The 24,783-nt window shown below is 44.2% G+C and overlaps 2 long non-coding RNA genes across 3 annotated transcripts; one reads left to right on the plus strand and one right to left on the minus strand.

Moving 5' to 3' along the window:
• Window positions 1–75: 75 nt before the first annotated feature.
• LOC121583314 lies at window positions 76–24,285 on the minus strand. Of its 2 annotated transcripts, none has more exons than XR_006003490.1 (2): window positions 24,215–24,285; window positions 76–1,004 (listed from the first exon to the last, which is right to left on the minus strand). It is a non-coding gene; the product is annotated as an uncharacterized LOC121583314 (long non-coding RNA). The 2 variants fall into 2 exon arrangements; XR_006003494.1 differs by lacking the exon at window positions 24,215–24,285 and adding an exon at window positions 3,132–3,211.
• Window positions 3,617–21,518, plus strand: LOC121583306. The gene is made up of 3 exons (XR_006003489.2): window positions 3,617–3,719; window positions 5,645–6,253; window positions 21,306–21,518. It is a non-coding gene; the product is annotated as an uncharacterized LOC121583306 (long non-coding RNA).
• Window positions 24,286–24,783: the final 498 nt, after the last annotated feature.

The following is a 24,783-nucleotide window of genomic DNA, read 5'->3' on the forward strand; positions in this document are numbered from 1 at the left end:
GGGGTGTTATAAGTTTTAGCAACAGGATTTAGACTGAGTCGTTATCCTCATTATATCTATATAATTGAAGAGATGTAAAACAATTGCCATGTTTTATTTCAGGGGATTTAACTTGCTTCCACTAGCCCAACACCATTAGCTTCCCCGAAGACAGTCTGCTTTGTAAGCATCCAGGACAAGAGATCTACTACATCAATGTGGATTCAGTCGTAATGCAAACACAGTTTGCAGGATGGTCTTTTTTTAATGAACATGTAGCTTTGTAAACAGGGGGACCATGGCAATTCTAGTATGAGTCCTAGCAAAATTTCAGAGACACTCATTCGCAGCCTGGAGCATGACTTGCAAGACCCTATACATGACTTGCAAGACCATATTCCAAGTCCTACACCATCAACTCCCTAAGGAACTGCATACCCTGTAAGCACTCCATAGCTACGCATTACACATACTAAAATTAAGATTTGTAGAGAGCTATATCAGCAGGCTGTTGCCACTGTGGAGCATAGGACATATAGTAATAGGAAATTAGGAAAGGAAATGTTCCAGTTATGGAAATGTATGGGTATTGCTGACAAGTGTAGGAATTGCATGATTCTTCATAACACAGGCTTACTGTACTAGCTTCTCACCAACTTTGTCATCATATAAAGAGTTGTTGGCAAAGACACCAACACAGAATATAAAGCATATAACAGTACATCACTTTTGTCAATTACAATAGCCGTCTCACAAGGTGTCGGTTGAAGGCAGGGGTGATGGGCAATATGTGGTCGGCCAGGACTCCACCGACTTCGTCCATGTGGCCTCCGATAGAGCAACATCACCAGCCATTGGGTGACGAGGAGGTGAAGTCCCCCTTCACCAATGAGCCTGGCCTGGTAACTGCCGCCACCACCACCAACACTCAGATGAGGAACCAAGGGGGGTTGATGATCCCATCTGAGGGCACTGTCACCGTGGTCCTGGCAGCGGAGTGGGCTCTTCGACAGCCCACAGACGTCCTAAAGATAGAAAATAAGTGTCCCATCAGCTCCTTCAAAGCACAGTCATAGCAGAGAGGGAGCATGGACATCTTTAAGTTAAAGCAGCACATTACTGACACAAAAATTGGCTTTGAAAACCACCATTACACACTAATCACACTCATCACCGACATCTACTCCAAACTCAGGAACCACCTCATCGCCAAATCACATAATAAAATCCACAAAAATAACATCAGACACAAACTAAAGAAGACCATCATCTTTCAGGGCCACTAGTTGAGGCCAAGTCATAGCAAGTCACTAGTTGTCGCAGCGGTCTAAGGCACTGCATCGTAGTGCTAGAGGCATCACTACAGATCCGGTTTCGATCCCGGGCTGTGTCGCGACCGGGAGACCCATGAGGCGGCGCACAATTGGCCCAGCGTCGTCTGGGTTAGGGGAAGGTTTGGCCGGCTGGGATGTCCTTGTCCCATCGCGCAGTGTTTCCTCCGACACATTGGTGCGACTGGCTTCCGGGTTAAGCGAGCAGTGTGTCAAAAAGCAGTGCGTCTTGGCGGGGTAGTGTTTTGGACGATGCATGGCTCTCGACCTTTGCCTCTCCCGAGTCCGTACGGGAGTTGGAGCAATGGGACAAGACTGTAACTACCAATTGGATATCTCAACAAACAAAGAAATGCATTTGTATTTAGTGTCTTTTGTGTATTATTGATTTGGCTAACATCTGTGGTGCCTATAACATTACATAATCTGCCTGTGATTGTTGTTAATTAAAATGTGTACCTAGCTACAGGTTAGCTAGGAGCTAATGTCTTGTGTCTCTGAGTAATTAATTTCCACCCTACAATTTTCCCAAGGACAAACTCATTGCACCACATAACATTAGCCTACTTCAACACTGTCCTCCATCTCGAGCAAGTTGGCTAGCTAGCTAGGTAGCTACACCATTGAATTTTAAGTCTGGTTTAATGTTACTTTTATACCCAGGCATTATTGAGGGTAATTTAATCATTAACATTAGCTAACCTAGCTAACGTTAACTAGCCAGTTATCATTATTAATAAGCAGGCTAGCTAATATGTCAATGTATCAATGTTGTCTGGCTTACTAGCTAGCTATGTTAATTAACTCCTGTTTTAAGTAAATATCTGACATTTTACCGATTTGATTCAAGCCGAGAGAGGGAAAATGTTTACCTTGTTGGTCGATGGTGGCAACGTTACATAAAAAAATAAAAAGTGTTAAAGATGCTCTATGCAGAAAACGCTCCACAATTTCCTGGTTGCTAAAATTCAAATAGTAAACCTAATTTCAGTTTATGTGACAAAACAAGCAAGTATAGTGTAGAGAATCATTGCACCATCCAATCTGTGAAATATATTTTCCATAACCAAAAATATAGTATTTTCAGCTGTTTAAAGTTGGTGTACAAAAAGACGCAAAAACTAAATTGAAGTACTGGAAGCATAGAAATAGTATACATAGAATAGACCTCTTCTTAGATTTGTTTTCAATGAGAATTCTATGTGAATTTGGTCGGGTCGCCCAAAAAGTTACATATTGCAGCTTTAAGTATACACTTTTAGAAATAAACTAGACAAACAAACTGCCGTGACAACAATCTCAGTCCAGACATCTACTTGTCTGATGAAAAATTTCCGCTACAAATGTATCACCCGCTCTTTCTCATCAAGCTAGCTGCTTTTGGCACTGCGCTCACTTTGCGTGTGCGTTGTGGAAAAAGCAAAAAAAGCAGGAAGTATAGAGGGTACATTTCCCCCAGAACTTCCATAATTCTTCCAGGTTTCTTAGCCATGGGTAGACTCGCAATGGCCTGCCATCATTGATTTGAATGGGAACACCCTTTCAATTCATTCTTATTTCTATGACAGCAACACTCTCAGCCCACCTCTGTCTTACACTGCAGCTGCACAGCCATGTTTAGCCTCTTATTCCAACTGTGAAATTACTTACTTCAGGACTTCACAATCAAAAGTCAATTATCTCCCTCTCTCCCTCCCTCTCCCTCTCTCTCTCTCTCTCTCTCTCTCTCTCTCTCTCTCTCTCTCTCTCTCTGTGCTATAGTGAATCAGACATGGCTGGACAGACAGAAGTACCTCACATGACATTAGGGTGTCAGGTTACCTCGTGGGTTCTGGAGGTTCAGTTCCACAGTACAGCTGTTACAAGAGCGTTCTCCTTTCCCATAGGCAACTAAAGCTGCTTGATGCAGACACAGTGGAGGCTGCTGAGGGGAGGACGGCTCATAATAATGTCTGGAACGGAGCGAATGGAAACCATGTGTTTGATGTATTTGATACCATTCCACTGATTCCGCTCCAGCCATTACCACGAGCCCGTCCTCCCCAATTAAGGTGCCACCTACCTCCTGTGGCACACTATTAGAAAACAGGTGCTGGCTAGAATCTAAAGTCCTGTTTTCATTGGCACTTGAACCCAGATTGGGTTGGCCTGAATCGGCATAGCCCGAATTGCATTTCCATTGCATCTGTGTGGTCCACTATATTTATAAGTGATGTCAACTTTGCTAAGCAACCAGTGCATTCCATATGAGAGATCTCTGCGACCAGAAAAATGTATAACGTCAGAGAACTGATCCTGTTGGTACTATCTTCATTGTATTTAATTATACAAAGAAGAACCCAAAATCGACGGCCCAGGCATCTACAGTTGGCAGAGTTGGAGATTCGCAGATTGACAACCAGAGCAAGGGTAAGAATAGCCATTAAAGTTAGCAGTGAGAATGGCTATTAACGTTAGCTAACGTTAACTACCTACTGTAGCTAGCTAACATTACCGGTTAATTGTCTGTAAGTAACTGTAGCTAACTCCCTCAACTGTAGCTAACTTGCTACTGTAACGTTAGCAAGCTAACCGTAGCTAGTTAACGGTAACGTTAATATTCACTGTTGTAACAGTTTACATTTTCAATGAAGAGGGGTTACATTTTTTTCACGTAGCCCACTATACTGGATAACAATAGCGAGGCTATATACAGGGGGTACCGGTACTGAGTCAATGTGCAGGGGGACCGGTTAGTCAAGGTAATTAAGGTAATATGTAAATGTGGGGGGGCAATGCAAATAGTCTGGGTTGCCATTTGATTAGATGTTCAGGAGTCTTATGGCTTGGGGGTAGAAGCTGTTTAGAAGCCTCTTGGACCTAGACTTGGTGCTCCGGTACCGCTTGCCGTGCGGTAGCAGAGAGAATAGTCTATGACTAGGGTGTTTATAGGGCCTTCCTCTGACACTGCCTGGTAGGTTTAGGATATTACATGATACTCTAATTTTCACTATACCCATCATGAGGTTGCTACAACCTAGCCTATGAATTAAAGCTTATAACGTAGGTGCACAGGTCAAGATAAATTTCAGTAATCAAGGTGACAACAGTGAGTGACACATTCAATACTGTCTTGCACACTCTTGCCTACTTCTAGCTGATCTAGGGTGTAATCATTAGTCTAACAGTTGCAAACAAGAGTTTCTATTGGACAAATTCAGGTATGTTTATCCCTGTTTCATTCCGTTTGCTTCCATTTAAGAAACGTTTTTCAACAGAATCGGTGGAATGAATACACCCTTGATCACATGCAAACACAGTTCACTTTCATAGCAGCCACATACAAACAGCATGATCCTTTTGATTGTTAGATAATTCCTTCTCGCATCTACGCGCTCTCCTCCTCTCCCTTCACTTGTGGACTTCAGTGCACAACGCATCAGCTGTCTGTGACTAGGCAAAAAAAAACTTTCTAGCCAAACCTTCATATCATAACTGCTAACCACTACACACAGCCTACATTGTTGTCATCATGTTAGCTACCGTCAGGTCAACATAGCTACTAGGACTAATGTGTTAATAAACCTGCTACAATCAGGCAGTATAGTCTACAGTTAGCAAGCAGTTTAGCAGTTACACCGGCGGGCCCCGGTGACAATAAAATAATAAAACCAAAAGCTTACCTTGACTTGGAAGAGTTCGAGTGTTGGATAGCCATAGCCAGCTAGGTAACATAGCATCACTCTCTGTTTGAGCCGGGTGTTTGAGTAGGCTAAATTAGCTAGCTGCATTGGCTAGCTAAGTAAGTGAATTTGAAAGTTTAAAAAAACAACTAAATATAGCTAGTTCTCTCACTCTCTCTCTTGCTTCTCCTTCATTTTTGAAGAAATTAATTTGTTCAAAACTGTTCAACCATTGTCTTTCTCTCTCTTTGAGTCAACTAGTACCACATTTTATGCACCACATTGCTAGCTAGCTGTAGCTTATGCTTTCAGTACTAGATTCATTATCTGATCCTTTGATTGGGTGGACAACATGTCAGTTCATGCTGTAAGAGCTCTGATAGGTTGGAGGACGTCCTCTGGAAGTTGTCATAATTACTTTTTATGTCTATGGAAGGGGGTGAGAACCACGAGCCTTCTAGGTTTGTATTGAAGTCAAGATACCCAGAGGAGGACGGAAACTAGCTGTCCTCCGGCTACACAATGGTGCTACCCTACAGAGTGCTGTTAAGGCTACTGTAGACCTTCATTGCAAAACCGTGTGTTTTAATCAATTATTTGGTGACGTGAATATATTTAGTATAGTTTTATCAACAACAAAAAATTATTATGTTTCACTATTTTTATTTTTAGGAAATTCACTGAGGAGAATGGTCCTCCCCTTCCTCCTCTGAGGAGCCTCCACTGATGGGAGTCATTTTCCAATCATAGCCCCACCAGAAAGGGCTGGCACGTGGTGGATGGGAAGGGGCTGTTCTGGGACCTGTTCGGGTCCTCAGGCAGTCATAACTGTGGGAGAGGCTTAGTGAAGGGCTGCTACTTGACATCAGCAGAAGAGAGGTGTGCGGGAAGGAGATGGGCTGCTACATCATTATGGATCCAGCCTACCCACTGCAGCCGTGGCTGATGAAACCGTTCGCAGACACAGGCCATCTGACTCCGGAACAGCAGAAGTTTAACAGTTTGATCTCTGGGGCCAGGGCTGTTGGGGAGAACACCTTTGGGCGACTGAAGGGCAGGTGGCGCTGCCTCATCAAGAGAAACGACAGCAGTCTCATGCTCACAAAGCAAATGCTGTTGACATGCTGTGCCCTCCACAACCTTTGAGGAGAATGGGGACCACTTCAGGGAGGAATGGAAGCCTGCCGCATCGGAGTTGCAGCCTCCCAGACAGGCTGTTTCTGACCGTGGGGATCTGGAGGGATTTGCAGTGAGAGCTGCACTTGTGGAGCTTTTTAACAGGTAGGCTAAATGACTATGTGATTCTAACACACTCCCTTCTCCTGTGTCTAACCTGTTTCTGTTTGTATTTTCTCACAAACAATGATGATGTACAGTGAGGGAAAAAAGTATTTGATCCCCTGCTGATTTTGTACGTTTGCCCACTGACAAAGAAATTATCAGTCTATAATTTTAATGGTAGGTTTTTTTGAACAGTGAGAGACAGAATAACAACAAAAAAATCCTGAAAATCGCATGTCAAAAATGTTATAAATTGATTTGCATTTTAATGAGGGAAATAAGTATTTGACCCCCTCTCAATCAGAAAGATTTCTGGCTCCCAGGTGTCTTTTATACAGGTAACGAGCTGAGATTAGGAGCACACTCTTAAAGGGAGTGCTCCTAATCTCAGCTTGTTACCTGTATAAAAGACACCTGTCCACAGAAGCAATCAATCAATCAGATTCCAAACTCTCCACCATGGCCAAGACCAAAGAGCTCTCCAAGGACGTCTGGGACAAGATTGTAGACTTACACAAGGCTGGAATGGGCTACAAGACCATTGCCAAGCAGCTTGGTGAGAAGGTGACAACAGTTGTTGCGATTCTTCGCAAATGGAAGAAACACAAAAGAACTGTCAATCTCCTTCGGCCTGGGACTCCATGCAAGATCTCACCTCGTGGAGTTGCAATGATCATGAGAACAGTGAGGAATCAGCCCAGAACTACACGGGAGGATCTTGTCAATGGTCTCAAGGCAGCTGGGACCATAGTCAACAAGAAAACAATTGGTAACACACTACGCCGTGAAGGACTGAAATCCTGCAGCACCCGCAAGGTCCCCCTGCTCAAGAAAGCACATATACAGGCCCGTCTGAAGTTTGCCAATGAACATCTGAATGATTCAGAGGAGAACTGGGTGGAAGTGTTGTGGTCAGATGAGACCAAAATCGAGCTCTTTGGCATCAACTCAACTCGCCGTGTTTGGAGGAGGAGAAATGCTGCCTATGACCCCAAGAGCACCATCCCCACCGTCAAACATGGAGGTGGAAACATTATGCTTTGGGGATGTTTTTCTGCTAAGGGGACAGGACAACTTCACAGCATCAAAGGGACGATGGACGGGGCCATGTACCGTCAAAACTTGGGTGAGAACCTCCTTCCCTCAGCCAGGGCATTGAAAATGGGTCGTGGATGGGTATTCCAGCATGACAATGACCCAAAACACACGGCCAAGGCAACAAAGGAGTGGCTCAAGAAGAAGCACATTAAGGTCCTGGAGTGGCCTAGCCAGTCTCTAGACCTTAATCGCATAGAAAATCTGTGGAAGGAGCTGAAGGTTCGAGTTGTCAAACGTCAGGCTCCAAACCTTAATGACTTGGAGAATATCTGCAAAGAGGAGTGGGACAAAATCCCTCCTGAGATGTGTGCAAACTTGGTGGCCAACTACAAGAAACGTCTGACCTCTGTGATTGCCAACAAGGGTTTTGCAGCCAAGTACTAATCAATGTTTTGCAGAGAGGTCAAATACTTATTTCCCTCATTAAAATGCAGATCAATTTATAACATTTTTGACATGCGTTTTTCTGGATTTTTTTTTGTTATTCTGTCTCTCACTGTTCAAATAAACCTACCATTAAAATTAGAGACTGATAATTTCTTTGTCAGTGGACAAACGTACAAAATCAGCAGGGGATCAAATACTTTTTTCCCTCACTGTAAGTGTAAGTGACATGATGTACAGTGGGGGAAAAAAAGTATTTAGTCAGCCACCAATTGTGCAAGTTCTCCCACTTAAAAAGATGAGAGGCCTGTAATTTTCATCATAGGTACACGTCAACTATGACAGACAAAATGAGAAAAAAAATCCAGAAAATCACATTGTAGGATTTTTAATGAATTTATTTGCAAATTATGGTGGAAAATAAGTATTTGGTCAATAACAAAAGTTTCTCAATACTTTGTTATATACCCTTTGTTGGCAATGACACAGGTCAAACGTTTTCTGTAAGTCTTCACAAGGTTTTCACACTGTTGCTGGTATTTTGGCCCATTCCTCCATGCAGTTCTCCTCTAGAGCAGTGATGTTTTGGGGCTGTCGCTGGGCAACACAGACTTTCAACTCCCTCCAAAGATGTTCTATGGGGTTGAGATCTGGAGACTGGCTAGGCCACTCCAGGACCTTGAAATGCTTCTTACGAAGCCACACCTTCGTTGCCCGGGCGGTGTGTTTGGGATCATTGTCATGCTGAAAGACCCAGCCACGTTTCATCTCTTCAATGCCCTTGCTGATGGAAGGAGGTTTTCACTCAAAATCTCACGATACATGGCCCCATTCATTCTTTCCTTTACACGGATCAGTCGTCCTGGTCCCTTTGCAGAAAAAACAGCCCCAAAGCATGATGTTTCCACCCCCCATGCTTCACAGTAGGTATGGTGTTCTTTGGATGCAACTCAGCATTCTTTGTCCTCCAAACACGACCAGTTGAGTTTTTACCAAAAAGTTATATTTTGGTTTCATATGACATTCTCCCAATCCTCTTCTGGATCATCCAAATGCACTCTAGCAAACTTCAGACGGGCCTGGACATGTACTGGCTTAAGCAGGGGGACACGTCTGGCACTGCAGGATTTGAGTCCCTGGCGGCGTAGTGTGTTACTGATGGTAGGCTTTGTTACTTTGGTCCCAGCTCTCTGCAGGTCATTCACTAGGTCCCCCCCGTGTGGTTCTGGGATTTTTGCTCACCGTTCTTGTGATCATTTTGACCCCACAGGGTGAGATCTTGTGTGGAGCCCCAGATCGAGGGAGATTATCGGTGGTCTTGTATGTCTTCCATTTCCTAATAATTGCTCCCACAGTTGATTTCTTCAAACCAAGCTGCTTACCTATTGCAGATTCAGTCTTCCCAGCCTGGTGCAGGTCTACAATTGTGTTTCTGGTGTCCCTTGTCAGCTCTTTCTTCTTGGCCATAGTGGAGTTTGGAGTGTGACTGTTTGAGGTTGTGGACAGGTGTCTTTTATACTGATAACAAGTTCAAACAGGTGCCATTAATACAGGTAACGAGTGGAGGACAGAGGAGCCTCTTAAAGAAGAAGTTACAGGTCTGTGAGAGCCAGAAATCTTGCTTGTTTGTAGGTGACCAAATACTTATTTTCCACCATAATTTGCAAATAAATTCATTAAAAATCCTACAATGTGATTTTCTGGATTTTTTTCTCTCAATTTGTATGTCATAGTTGACGTGTACCTATGATGAAAATTACAGGCCTCTCTCATCTTTTTAAGTGGGAGAACTTGCACAATTGGTGGCTGACTAAATACTTTTTTTCCCCACTGTAAGTGACAGAGGCAGAGAGGGATGTGTTGACCACTGGTGGACCACTGAAGGAGTATCTATCAGCTGTACATATTTCATCAGTTTGATGTTTTTTATAAACGTTTTAATGTTCACTTTTCAATGTTTAATTAGTGTGTAATCAGTTTTAATTAACCTCCTGTTATAGTTATGGAGTATTTGGCTGTAATCAGTTCTACCTTACCACTTAACATCCTGTTATCTCATGGGATGTGTACTTTTTTTTTTTTTTTTCACCTTTATTTAACCAGGTAAGCCAGTTGAGAACAGGTTCTCATTTACAACTGCGACCTGGCCAAGATAAAGCAAAGTAGAGCAATAAAAACAACACAGAGTTACATATGGGGTAAAAAACATAAAGTCAGAAATACAACAGAAAATATATATACAGTGTGTGCAAATGTAGCAAGTTATGGAGGTAAGGCAATAAATAGGCTATAGTGCAGAATAATTACAATAGTATTAACACTGGAATGCTAGATGTGCAAGAGATTATGTGCAAATAGAGATACTGGGGTGCAAAAGAGCAAAATAAATAACAATATAGGGATGAGGTAGTTGGGTGGGCTAATTTCAGATGGGCTGTGTACAGGTGCAGTGATCGGTAAGGTGCTCTGACAACAATACAATAACGGTAGCTAACTCCGTTCCGTACATATGTGGGCAACCGCGGTATTCCAACAAGGCTGTAATGAAAACTAATGGGACTGTAGCGACTGTGTTTGCATTAAAATCCGTGGTGTGAACTTAGTTTCGATTCAGCATTGATTGACATGGTAATTGTCCAATAGTATTGGAGAAAAGTTGAAAAAACTGACCCCGCTGACGCTGTACATTAAAGTGTGACATGTCACGACGTAATGTACGGCACGCATTATTCAACTCATTCTGTGCCATACAGCCACTTTCCACCAGGTGTAGCGCTTCTCTCGCAGATTAAAAACAAGAAATGATCAATGGTGAGTGTAATGGTGAGTGTAAAGTTAATTACTTGTGAGTTCATCAATAGTTAATCACCGCGAGCCATCATGACTCTCAAAAACCGTGACACCCACAGTTTAATTGTGAAGATACATTTAGCGCCGCCCTAAAAACCCTTTTCAAATTCGACACAAACCTTCAAATAGGTATGTATTTAGACATTATATAAACTCTTTATAGTGTTTTATTTACATTTTAGAGGTGATAAGTTGGACAAATCGTGTGAAAAAAGCCAGTTCCCCACACAACATATCTCCACCTTTCACTATGACGCAGTAGCCTTCGCTTCCCCACCCGCTATTTTTAAAAAGACTCGGCGGAGCTCCATTGCTTTCTTCAATCATGCAGAGACGGGCAGCATGAAGGTCTCGTCTTTGATTTTGCTGGAAAGGGGAGAAATTGTGCTTTACAATGGTATTCATATTACAGTTGACCTGGAAGTATTACGTTTTGGGGGCGATAAAATAAGGTAAAATGTACGGAACAGCGCGGTGTACAAAAGTGCGTTAGCTATCGTTACACCTTAATGACCAACTGTTAATGATACTGCCACCAAGTTCATATATTGCTGCCACCTACTGGTTAAAAGTGATACATGAGAAATAAAAGCATGGATTTTCATTAATTTCTTTACTGTTCACTGACAAACTGCTCACTAACTAACATACAGTCTATGATTTGAGAAAGTAGAAAGGATATTTGAAGTACAGGGAAATATTTTAATTTGATTAGACAGTACATTACAAATATTACAGATAATACAAATATAAATAATCACACAAATAAATTGCAAATATAAATATTACATTGAGAGTACATCTAACTCCTAGATGTAGTGGTTCATTCTGCCAGGCTGGAGGCTATTCTTTAAAGCACTGCCAGTAAAGCAGCATGCTGCTCCATACACTGGGTCTCTCCAGCTTCGTACCGGTCATTAATGACCTTGGCGTCTTTACAGTGGGTTTCGTCTGCCTCCCGCATGTAATCCAGCAACTCCTGGGTGGGGGTGGGCCTATGTCTACCTATTGAACTATAGAAATGTATAGATGATAAGCCCTGTGCCAACATTATAGAGTTGTATGAAGATATTGCATATTGTTAGATATTATTTAGATGTAATTGTGCAGTTAACTTTCTTAGGCGGCCCTATAGGAGTATCCAAAGCACTGCACACTGGCGCAGTAGTCTTGAGGACTGCTGGAGTTGTTTGGAGGACTGGCACAGGAGTTTTGCGGACAGCTGGAGCTGTTGAAGTCTCTGCTTTAGGGGGGAAGAGGAGGAGGTGGCGGCTTTATAACGAAGCTTTATAATGTAACTAAGTATGTCATGTAACTAACTAATAAGATAAAATCTTATAGGATAGAATCCCATATTAGTCCAATAAGACTGGTTCCAAAATTGTGCATTAGATTTTTTTTTACTCTGTAAATTGTTAAACTAGTGAGAAATGTGTGTACTATCAGCCTAAATTTAAATGTTGATTTATTTTTACACATTTGATTATTTTATAGTGCACTCATTTCCTGTATGTGGACAGTATGTGTTACTGCATTACACAACCTCACGTTTTCACCACATCGAATTGAGGGTAATTGCACATCAGATTAGTGATGTTAGTATAAACGTTTATAGTAATCATAATGACGTAAAATCGATTGCTTAAAACAGATCAACATCATTGGTTTTGTACTGTTGATTTTGTCATACATGCTGGCGGTCTTAGGACTTAATTATACTATCATTTTCAAACTCAAATGGCAGGGAAAATGTTGGTAGCTCTTGGTATAAAAGTCACTGGCCTCACACCTATACATGGATTTGAGAGTCAAACTATCACTCAAATAACAGCCAACCCTTGTCACTGTTCATATCCTATGGCTGATCCTTTAGTTTTTTATACTCTGATTTTAGCTTCTAAGATTTTTTCCTGCCATTGGTCAGCTGTCTGAAGATACCCATGTTTAACCAGTTCGCTGCTTATTTGGAAAAATATTCTAGCATTTCTGAATGAAGAATAACATGCTGTACTGAAGTGTCTACCCAGATTGACAGAAGGATCTGGACCTCCTCAAAGGACCAGGGAACCGACTTTTTAGTTTTTTAGTTTTTAGTTTTTTAGTTTTACTGCAACAGTATTCATTTTTCTGTTGATTGATGAGGAAGCTGACAGCTGGTTGCTTAGCAATGGTGTTTGCTAACTTGAGCGCAACATCACTGGCCTGAATTCTAATCAGGCTAGCACCAGTTTGCAGTATTATTTTAGTGCCTTGTTGCAAACAAGTTGCATGTTTTGGAATATTTATATTATATACAGGCTTCCTTCTTTTTCACTCTGTCAGTTAGGTTAATATTGTGGAGTAACTACAATGTTGTTGATCCATTGTCAGGTTTCTCCTATTACAGCCATTAAACTCGGTAACTGTTTTAAAGTCATCATTGGCCTCATGGTGAAATCCCGGAGTGGTTCCCTTCCTCTCTGGCAACTGAGTTAAGTAGGACGCCTGTATCTTTGTAGTGACTGTGTGTGTTGATACGCCATGCCTCAGGGATTTTCAATGTCTGCTTTTTTATTATGTCAGCTTTTTTATTTTTACCCATCTACCAATAGGTGCCCATCTTTGTAAGGTATTGGAAAACCTCACTGGTCTTTGTGGTTGAATCTGTGTTTGAAATTCACTGATCGACTGAGGGACCTTACAGATAATTGTGTGTGGGGGGTACAGAGATGAGATAGTCATTCATGTTAAACACTATTATTGCACACAGAGTGTGTCCATGCAACTTATTATGTGACTTGTTAAGCACATTCTTAATCCTGAACTTATTTAGGCTTGCCATAACAAAGGGGTTGAATACTTATTGACTCAAGACTTTTCAGGTTTTCATTTTTGATTAATTTGTAAAAATGTCTAAAAAAACATAATTCCACTTTGACATTATGGGGTATTATGTGTAGGCCATTGAAAAAAAATCTCAATTAAATCCATTCTAAATTCAGGCTGTAACACAACAAAATGTGGAAAAGGTCAAGGGGAATGAATACTTTCTGAAAGCACTGTAAATGGTCAGACATGCTCACGCGCACACACATGCAAACACACACTCATGAGTACATTTAAGTAAAGACAATAACTATTATTCATTATAGCCCACAGACAAATTCAATTATTAGGTTGTTTACTCAAATTACTTTAGAGATATTTAATATCGACATACTTTAGAAGAACATTAATAATAGTTAGGCTAATAAAATATCAAGCACAACTGAATCGCGGCCACAAAAAATACACATACATTCCCATTAGCAATCATCTCTTTCTCTTTAAAGGTGCAATATGCAGAAATCAAGCCGCCATTTCCTGGTTGCAAAAATTCTAGTGGTTTGCCTAATTTCAGTTTATGTGACAAAACAAGCAATTAAACAAAACTAAAAGGAGTATGGAGATTTGTATTACATGTTTGAACAATCTAATGTTAGAATTAAACAATCAAGGCATTTAAACACTTGATTAATTAAATGCCTTTTATGGTGTCTGACAGAGTTCACATAAATCCAGAAGGTTGTTCATTTACATGGTGTTACAGCTGATACTTGGGTCTATCAAAATATATATTTCAAATGTTGTTAATATTAAGAAATATTTTTGTGAAAAGAAAGTTGTGATTGTCCTGTCTTTTAAGAATCCCTTACAGACCTACACATTGCTTGTTAATTAAAGCATGGAAGTGGCAGTGTGCTAGTGTGGCAATGTCCTGCTGATAAAGCTCTGTACAAGTTTACTCCGTGTATATCAATGATGTCGCTCTTCCTGCTGGTGACTCTCAGATCCACCTCTACGCAGACGACACCATTTTGTATACATCTGGCCCTTCATTGGACACTGTGTTAACAAACCTCCAAACGAGCTTCAATGCCATACAACACTCCTTCAGTAGCCTCCAACTGCTCTTAAACACTAGTAAAACTAAATGCATGCTTTTCAATCGAACGCTGCTGGCACCCGCCCACCCGACTAGAATCACCACTCTCGACGGGTCTGACCTAGAGTATGTGGACAACTACAAATACCTAGGTGTCTGGTTAGACTGTAAACTCAACTTCCAGACTCACCTAAAGAATCTCCAATCCAAAGTTAAATCTAGAATCGGCTTCCTATTTCGCAACAAAGCCTCCTTCACTCATGCTGCCAAACATGCCCTCGTAAAACTGACTATCCTACAGATCCTTGACTTCGGCGATGTCATTTACAAAATAGCCTCCAACACTCTACTCAGCAAATTGGATGTAGTCTATCACAGTGCCATCCGTTTTGTCTCCAAAGCCCCATACACTACCCACCACTGTGACCTGTACGCTCTTGTTGGCTGGTCCTCACTACATGTTCGTCGTCAAACCCACTGGCTCCAGGCCATCTATAAATCACTGCTAGGCAAATCCCCGCCTTATCTTAGCTCATTGGTCATCATAGCAGCACCCACCCGTAGTCTGCGCTCCAGCAGGTATATCTCACTGGTCATTCCCAAAGCCAACACCTCCTTTGGCCGCCATTCCTTCCAGTTCTCTGCTGCCAATGACTGGAACAGATTGCAAAAATCTCTGAAGCTGGAGACTCTTATCTCCCTCAATAACTTTAAGCATCAGTTGTCAGAGCACCTTACCGATCACTGCACCTGTACACAGCCCATCTGAAATTAGCCCACCCAACTACCTCATCCCTATATTGTTATTTATTTTGCTCTTTTGCACCCCAGTATCTCTATTTGCACATAATCTCTTGCACATCTAGCATTCCAGTGTTAATACTATTGTAATTATTTTGCACTATAGCCTATTTATTGCCTTACCTCCATAACTTGCTACATTTGCACACACTGTATATATATTTTCTGCTGTATTTTTGACTTTATGTTTTTTACCCCATATGTAACTCTGTGTTGTTTTTATTGCACTGCTTTGCTTTATCTTGGCCAGGTCGCAGTTGTAAATGAGAACCTGTTCTCAACTGGCTTACCTGGTTAAATAAAGGTGAAATAAAAAAATAAATTAAAAAAAGTTCCATACAAAGTTATGCAAATTGTAGAACTTGAACCCACTTAAACCCACTGGGCACCAGACATCAGTTCAACATCTAGTTTTGATTTACATTTAGTTGAGTTGTCAACTAACATGAATTCAATGTGAAATCAACAAAAAATGTCACCATCAACATTGTTTCCACGTCATTTAAACCAAAAAATGCAATGTAATGATGGTAAAAGTTGGATGAAAAAAATACAGAATTCCCTTACATTGATGTCTTTTTTCAAATTCAATCAGTTTTCCACGTTGTTTTAACGTCATCACATTGAATTTTTGGGTTGAAATGACGTGGAAATACTGTATGACCTTTCTGTATGTGTCCTGAGGCGGTGGCATTTCTGGTGTACAGGATGTAAAGACAACAGGGGACAACAGTGACATTTAAAAATAATGAATGCAACTCGGTGACTTGAAGCATCTGGTGAGGGACACTGGTGTCAAAGTGCCAGCAGGTCTTTTCTCTCCCATGTTGCTTCACGTTTGAGCGAAATCATGTCTGACACGCAATTCACTTGTCTTTTACCGCTTTGCATATTTTCAGAGTAAAATGCTAAACCTCAGGTTTGCCTGCTGGTGTTTTGAGTCATATGCTAATGCTAGCTGTATGTGACTCAATGTTTAGCGGCAAGAGAGTAAAAATAACCACATAGTCACTTCATGAAGTCATAATTAAGAGCAAGACAGTGGTGAAAGTTCATTAGTGCAAGGAATTCAGTTGATTTAAGAACTTGATTAGACTTATATAATACATTCTAGAGCACTGTGTCGTGTAGATGTCTTTCAACCCGTTCAACATACAGTACAACTTGAACAAGCTTCAATGGTGTCTAAAAGCTGGCAAAGACAGTCATTATAAAGTGTGTTGGGAGCTGGTCCTGCCCTGACACAGTTTCTACTCCTTCTCTGTTCTAGAGCATGTAACCCAAAATATTAGTAATAAAAACAGAATGACTCACAAATAGTAAATACTAAGTTAAAGCACTTGCGATACACAAACAGAGCTATGCTACAGCCAGTTCACATCAGCTGTAACCAGCCAGTTTAAAAAGCTGAGACTTTTTAAAGTTGAAATACTTTATAACCATTGTTGTGCAGTGTGACTGGGGCTTGTTGGACTCTCAGAGTATATATCTGCATATGTTCTTCCTCTGTTAAGAGCTCTGGCTATAAATAATTAGAGGAGAGTGAGGATTGGGGCAGATTAAGGAGACATCTGAGGGTGCCCCCTGCCCGGGACCCCTTTTACAGATGCGTGCCCAACGCCTCAGCACTGTCTCACAGGCAGGCAAACCACCATAAGCCCTATAGACGCTCCCCTTCCAACAAGCCCTCCTCCTCTCTCACAAGCTCTCACCTCTCTTTTATGCCTTCCTCACATGAAAGCACAGACATCTGATTCAATATTAATGATTGTTTTTATAAATTGGTATTAGTGTTTTCCTCACTGATGTGCCATGAGTCTCTAGTTTTGATTCCCGCACACCACCTCTACTCTGTCTGCCACTACGTATGTGTCACACCCTGTTTCACCTGTCTTTGTGATTGTCTCCACCCCCCTCCAGGTGTCGCCCATCTTCCCCATTATCCCCAGTGTATTTATATCTGTGTTCTCTGTTTGTTGCCAGTTCGTTTTGTTTCGTCAATCCTACCAGCGGTTTTCCCATTGCTCCTGTCTTTTTCAAATTCCTGTTTTCTGTTTTTCCCAGTTTTGACCATTCTGCCTGCCCTGACCCTGAGCCAGCCTGCCATTCTGTACCTTGTCACACCACACTGGATTATTGACCTCTGCCTGCCCTGACCCTGAGACTGCCTGCCGTTCTGTACCTTTTGGACTCTGCACTGGATTACTGACCTCTGCCTGCCCTTGACCTGTCGGTTGCCTGCCCCCTGTTTTAGTAATAAACTTTAGTTACTTCGACACTGTCTGCATCTGGGTCTTCTCCTGAAACGTGATAGTACAAACTGGTCATGACTGACCCAGCAGACTCGGACCAGCTCCGCAACGCCATCTCCTCCCAAGGAGCAACCATTGGAAGGCACAAGGAGGTGCTTCGTGGTCTCATGGAAGGGTTCCAGAGCTTGGCCGAACGCCATGACCGAGCGTTTAACACATTGCTGGAGCAGTTCCGCGGGTTGTCTGTTAGGCAGCCTACCACGACTGTAACCTCACAGCCTGGGCTATGGCAGTGTGGGAACAACAGTCGGCCATGTGCTTCAGTCTGGAGGAGTTCATGCAGGAGGTAAAGAAGGTTTTCGATGCTCCATTGTCCGGGAGTGAGGCTGCCCGGAAGTTACTCCACACGTTCCTGCATCGAGGAAGTAAAGGACGAGCTTGCAGCCCGGGAACTACCGACGGATCTCGACTCACTCATCGCCTTGACCATTCGGATTGACGGGTGACTACGGGAAGAAGGAAGGAGAGGAAGGATTCCACCTCACCTCCAAGGCATCCCGGAAGTCCCCGACGGCTCCGTTGCCGAGAGAACCCGAGGCTACCCGAGTTCCCCCGAGCGTCTCCGAAGTCTGCCGATTCACCTCTTCCCGAGCCGATGCAACTAGGCAGAGCTAGGCTGTCTCCAGCCTAATTGCAATACAGGCTTCACACAAAGAGTTGCCTGCATTGCGGGACTACAGGTCATTTTGTGTCCACCTGTCCACTAAAAGACTAGGCTCACCAGTAGGAGCGACTACTCTGGTGGGCCATATGGATAACTCTTCCTTGACTACTCTGGTGGGCCATATGGATAACCTTTCCTCTCCCCTTACTCGCACCCCCTTTCATGCCATCTTCCTGTGGGCGTCTCTCCGGGTACTCATCGACTCTGGGGCCGATGAGAGCTTTATGGACGCTACCCTGGCATCCGAGCTGGGTATCCCCTCTCAGCCCCTCTCCATTCCCATGGACATTAGAGCGCTAGACAGGCGCTCTGTAGGCCAGGTCACCCACAATACCACCCCCATCAACCTACGAGTATCAGGGAACCACAGCAAGATTATCCAATTCCTGCTAATTAAGTCTCCTCAGGTTCCCGTGGTATTGGGTTTCTCTTGGCTCCAGCGACACAACCCCTTTATTGACTGGTCTACAAGTGCCATCATGGGCTGGAGCCCGTTCTGCCACGATCATTGCCTGAAGTCAGCGCAGCCTGTCCCGGGACGTCTCTTGGGGGCACGGAAGTTGCCTCGAACCTCTCCGCCATTCTCGCGAAGTACCAGGACCTCCGGGAGGTGTTCAGTAAGGCCCGGCCACTTCGCTTCCGCCACACCGACCCTACAACTGCGGAATCAACCTTCTCCCAGGCATCACTCCGCCCCGGGGATAATTGTGCTCACTGTTGGGTCTGGAGACCAAGGGTATGGAGACTTACATTGAGGACTCCCTAGCTGCTGGGTTCATCCGCCCTTCTGCCTCCCCCTCTGGCGCAGGGTTCTTATTTGTGAAGAGGGACAAAACCCTGCGCCCGTGCATCGACTACCAGGGCCTCAACGACATCATGGTGAAGAACCACTACCCGCTACCACTCATCTCCTCAGCCTTCGAGCCAATGTGTTCTCCAAGCTGGACTTACGGAACGCCTACCACCTGGTGCAGATACAGGAGGGGGACGAGTGGAAGGATGCCTTCAACACGGCCAGCGGTCACTACGAGTATCTGGTCATGCCATTTGGCCTTACCAATGCTCCAACTGTGTTCCAGGCCCTGGTTAATGATGTTCTCTGCGACATGTTGAACCGGTTTGTCTACCTCGACGACATCCTCATTTTCTCCCGCTCCGCCCAAAAACACGTTCTCCACGTCCGACAGGTCCTCCAACGCCTCCTGGAGAACCTGCTTTTTGTGAAAGTGAAGTAATGCGAATTCCATCACTCCACCATCCCCTTCCTGGGCTACATCATCGCTGCAGGGAGTGTATAGATGGATCCCGGGAAGGTGAGAGCGGTGGTGGATTGGCTCCAGCCTACGTCCAGAGTGCAGCTGCAACGTTTCCTGGGATTCACCAACTTTTATCGCCACTTTATCTGGGGTTACAGCACCCTGGCTTCCCCCCTGTCTGCACTTATCTTTTCCAAGGTTCCATTCACATGGTCCCCAGCTGCTGACCGGGCATTCCGGGACCTCAAACACCGTTTCACCACTGCTCCCATCTTGGTTCATCCTGACCCGTCCCGCCAGTTCGTGGTGGAGGCCGATGCTTCGGATGTCGGAGTGGGGGCAGTCCTGTCCCAGTGTTCGGCCCTGGACCTCAAGTTACATTCCTGCGCCTTCTTCTCCCATCGCCTCAACAACACGGAGAGGAATTACGATGTGGGGAATCGTGAGCTTCTCGCGGTGAAGATGGTATTGGAGGAGTGGAGGCACTGCCTGGAGGGCCCTGCTTTTCACCCGGTTCAACTTCTCCCTCTCATACCGACCGGGATCCAAGAATGTCAAGCCAGATGCGCTGTCAAGGCGCTATAGCCCAGCGGCTACACCCCCGTAATCCGAGACCATCCTTCCCACCTCGTGCTTGGCGACGGCACTCAGTTGGGGAATAGGGAAGCAGGTCCAGGAGGTGCAGCGTTCCCAGCCGAACCCCGGGGGGGCCCCAGATAACAGGATGTTTGTTCCTGACGCTCTCCGCTCCTCGGTCCTGAAGTGGGCCCACTCCTCCAGGCTTGCCTGCCACCCGGGCTCCCGTCGGACCCTGGCCTTTGTACGACAACGCTTTTGGTGGCCTACCATGGTTCCTGACGTCTCCGCGTTCGTCGCCGCCTGCACGATCTGTGCGCAGAACAATACTCCTCGGCAAGCTCCGGCTGGTCTCCTCCAACCTCTGCCTGTTCCTCATCGTCCCTGGTCTCATATATCTGGACTTTGTCATGGGTCTTCCCCCGTCTGATGGCAACACTGTCATCCTGACAGTTGTGGACCGGTTTTCCAAAGCCGCCCCACTTCATTCCTCTCTCCAAGCTACCCTCCGCCAAAGAGACGGCCCAGCTCATGGTGCAGCATGTCTTCCGGATCCATGGACTCCCAGTGGCCATGGTCTCCGCCCGGGGTCCTCAATTCTCGACCCAGTTCTGGAAGGCATTCTGCACACTCATTGGGTCGTCGGCCAGCCTGTCCTCCGGTTTCCACCCTCAGTCCAACGGCCAGTCTGAGCGAGCTAACCAAGACCTGGAGACGACTCTGCGCTGCCTGGTCTCCGCCAACCTCACCACCTGGACCCAGCAACTAGTGTGGGTCGAATACACCCGCAACACCCTTCCCTGCTCTGCCACGGGTCTTTCGCCCTTTGAGTGTTCCCTGGGTTATCAGCCCCCGCTCTTCCCGGAGCAAGAGGAAGAGGTTGGCATACCCTCGGCCCAGATGTTTGTCCGCCGCTGTCATAGTACCTGGAGGAGATCCCGGTCGGCTCTTCTCAAGACCACCTCCAGGTATCGACAACAAGCGGACCGCCACTGGACCCCGGCTCCCCGGTATCATCTCGGGCAGAAGGTATGGCTTTCCACCTGAGATCTGCCCCTCCACCCGGTTTATTGACCCTTTCCCCGTCTCCAAGATCATTAGCCCCTCTGCTGTTCGTCTTCTGTTACCCCGTACCCTCCGTATACATCCCACTTTTCATGTGTCTAGGATCAAACCCATGTCTCACAGCCCTGTCTCCTGTTTCCAGGCCCACCCCTCTCCCCCGTCTCATTGACGGCCAACCGGCGTACACGGTGAGGCGTATCCTGATGGTTCGACCTCGGGGCAGGGGATTCCAGTACCTGGTTGACTGGGAGGGTTATGGCCCGGAGGAGAGGTGCTGGGTCTCCGCTAGGGACATCCTGGACCCAGGCCTCAACGCTGAGTTTCAACGACAGCACCCTGGTCAACCAGGTATGCACCCAGGTAGGACACCAGGTGGCGCCCCTGGGGGGGTACTGTCACACCCTGATCTGTTTCACCTGTCTTTGTGATTGTCTCCACCCCCATCCAGGTGTCGCCCATCTTCCCCATTGTTCCCAGTGTATTTATACCTGTGTTCTCTGTTTGTCTGTTGCCAGTTCATTTTGTTTCATCAAGCCTACCAGCAGTTTTTCCCCTTGCTCCTGTCTTTTTCTACTTTTCCCGGTTTTGACCATTCTGCCTGCCCTGACCCTGAGCCTGCCTGCCAGTCTGTACCATGCCACACCACCCTGGATTATTGACCTCTGCCTGCCCTGACCCTGAGACTGCCTGCCGTTCTGAACCTTTTGGACTCTCATCTGGATTACTGACCTCTGCCTGCCCTTGACCTGTCATTTGCATGCCCCCTGTTTTTGTAATAAACTTTTGTTACTTTGACACTGTCTGCATCTAGGTCTTCTCCTGAAACGTGATACTCTCTCTCTCTCTCTCTCTCTCTCTCTCTCTCTCTCTCTCTCTCTCTCTCTCTCTCTCTCTGTCTCTGTCTCTCTCTCTGTCTCTCTCTCTCTCTCTCTCTCTCTCTCTCTCTCTCTCTCTCTCTCTCTCTCTCTCTCTCTCTCTCTCTCTCTCTCTCTCTCTCTCTCTCTCTCTCTCTCTCTCTCTCTCTCTCTCTCTCTCTCTCTCTCTCTCTCTCTCTCTCTCTCTCTCTCTCTCTCTCTCTCTCTCTCTCTCTCTCTCTCTCTCTCTCTCTCTCTCTCTCTCTCTCTCTCTCTCTCTCTCTCTCTCTCTCTCTCTCTCTCTCTCTCTCTCTCTCTCTCTCTCTCTCTCTCTCTCTCTCTCTCTCTCTCTCTCTCTCTCTCTCTCTCTCTCTCTCTCTCTCTCTCTCTCTCTCTCTCTCTCTCTCTCTCTCTCTCTCTCTCTCTCTCTCTCTCTCTCTCTCTCTCTCTCTCTCTCTCTCTCTCTCTCTCTCTCTCTCTCTCTCTCTCTCTCTCTCTCTCTCTCTCTCTCTCTCTCTCTCTCTCTCTCTCTCTCTCTCTCTCTCTCTCTCTCTCTCTCTCTCTCTCTCTCTCTCTCTCTCTCTCTCTCTCTCTCTCTCTCTCTCTCTCTCTCTCTCTCTCATATACACATTTCTTCCCCAGCCTTCAAGGCATATTCATTTAGAATCAACTCTCCCCTATCCATTGGCAGACCATGTTTGCCTCTATTAGAGTAACTTATGTAACCAGTGTTGTGCCCCATCCTCTTCTCGAAAAGCCCAGGAGTGTTGCACGCTCAGTTGGATAGGTCACTCGTTTTGCCCATTCTAACATTAAATCAAACAGTAACTGAATGCCTCGATGCCTGTCTGCCTGCTTTATATAGCAAGCCACAGCCACGTGACTCACTGTCTGTAAGAGCAATCCATTTTAGTGAACGGGGTTGTGTACCTAATAAACTGGTCACTGAGTGTACAAAACCACTTGCATCTAGGTATAGGGCTCAATAAGCACAAGCTTATGGAATCCCATAGGGTCAATTCCACAGCTCCACAGAGGATTTATCGTGTTAGATATAGATTTTTGTCTAAATGTATCATGGGTATGTAGTGCATAGCTTATTTATTTATTGTGTAATCATACATGTTTAATGTAAATGCTGATGTAAGCATGAAGTGACCTCATTTCTAAATAAAGAAAATGCTATATTGGATATGTGGGGTTTTTCCTTTAAATAATTATACATGAACACAGTAAGAAATAGCATGGAGCTTCTCATGACCCTACATTCTGAAGTAAAATATCTAAAAACAAAGATGTATATTTTTAGCATAAATAAGACAACCTCTGGTGTTTATGTATGCTCTACTTGTCACAGTGGATCACTAAAGCTGCTTCATCTTCTCTCATAAATCAGAGTTGGAATCTAATATGGAAGAGACCTTAACAAGATTATCTATCTCTAGCCTGGCACTTTTATGAGGCGTTGTGGTTTATTCAAATGGGTTCATTTACAGCAGTATACACATTTGAATTAAACCGATAACTCACACACCCCCTTGGAGGTAAAACAGAGTGCTGGGGTATTTATAGGGATTTGTTTAATCATACAGGCTTTGCACTTGACCACCCTGCTGCACAAGACTCAATGCTAACATGGGCGAAATGTTGGTACATATAAAAATAAACTACACATTTTCTCTCTCTCATTATCAGCCAACTGAAACACATTAAATACACACATTGTAATGTACAGTGATTTGAAATGTTCAACATCAACTTGAACTGCAATTGGCATTAACTTTGTATGTTTGTCTTTCAGCTAAAATAAATACTTCTAAAGCCAACTTTTAGGACTAGTGGTAGCCTCCAGCCACACTGCAGTGAGGGCTATATAAACCTACTTTTCAACATTCATCTGAAAAGCTTTTTAGTCCCCCATTAGCATCAATATTCTTATGGCTATTAGCCAATTAAACTCCCTTATTGCACTGAGATGATAGAAGCCCCATGATCATGAGCCTGTAGATTATTGGCAATCCCCAAGACCAGGTAAACAAGGCCAGATAACACTTTGGGTCAATCCACAAACTACTCATCTGGACACATATTGCACGAAAGAGAAAAAGTCCAGCCACAGTTAACGTCACTTACATTCTCTCACGCAAAAACACACATGATATGAAGACATACTGTACAATGAAATGTCTGTACTAACCTTGAATTATGGCAGCCGCACTAGCTATAGTATGCCATTCCATTTCTGCTGTAGAAAACAATGAACTCATCTATCATTTCTTTCATTGGCAATGACATACTCTGTGTAAAGTCATTTCTCCACAGTAAGTAGTTAACATGCAGACAATCGATGCGGGTTCAATGTGAACAGCTATGGCAGAAGACACCTGTCAGTCTGGCCTCGATGAATAGATGTGCCTGCCAGTGTTCTAGGAACACTGATTCACACTGAATAATAAAGAGCTTTCCTTTTATCTGCGCTTTCTGTCTTTGCTTCCAGGACTGTAATATGTATCTCGTTAGAAATAGCAAGCACATGACTCTAAAGACTAGCACGGGAAAATGTTTTATTCTGATTTACATCTTATACATATTTGAGAAATAAATGGATGTTTCCTCTGCTTGTGGATTTGAGTGCTTGTAAATCTCTAAGTGCATGTTTCCAAGGTGTTTACTAATCTTCTGCATACTGGTAACTGCCTGTATGTGCTGAGTGTTTGCTGAGGGAAAGCTGAAGTCAAGGCTGTTCTTTTAGAATGTGTTATTTTC

This window comes from Coregonus clupeaformis, chromosome 1, assembly GCF_020615455.1.
Source record: "Coregonus clupeaformis isolate EN_2021a chromosome 1, ASM2061545v1, whole genome shotgun sequence".
In the NCBI taxonomy this organism is placed as follows: Eukaryota; Metazoa; Chordata; class Actinopteri; order Salmoniformes; family Salmonidae; genus Coregonus; species Coregonus clupeaformis.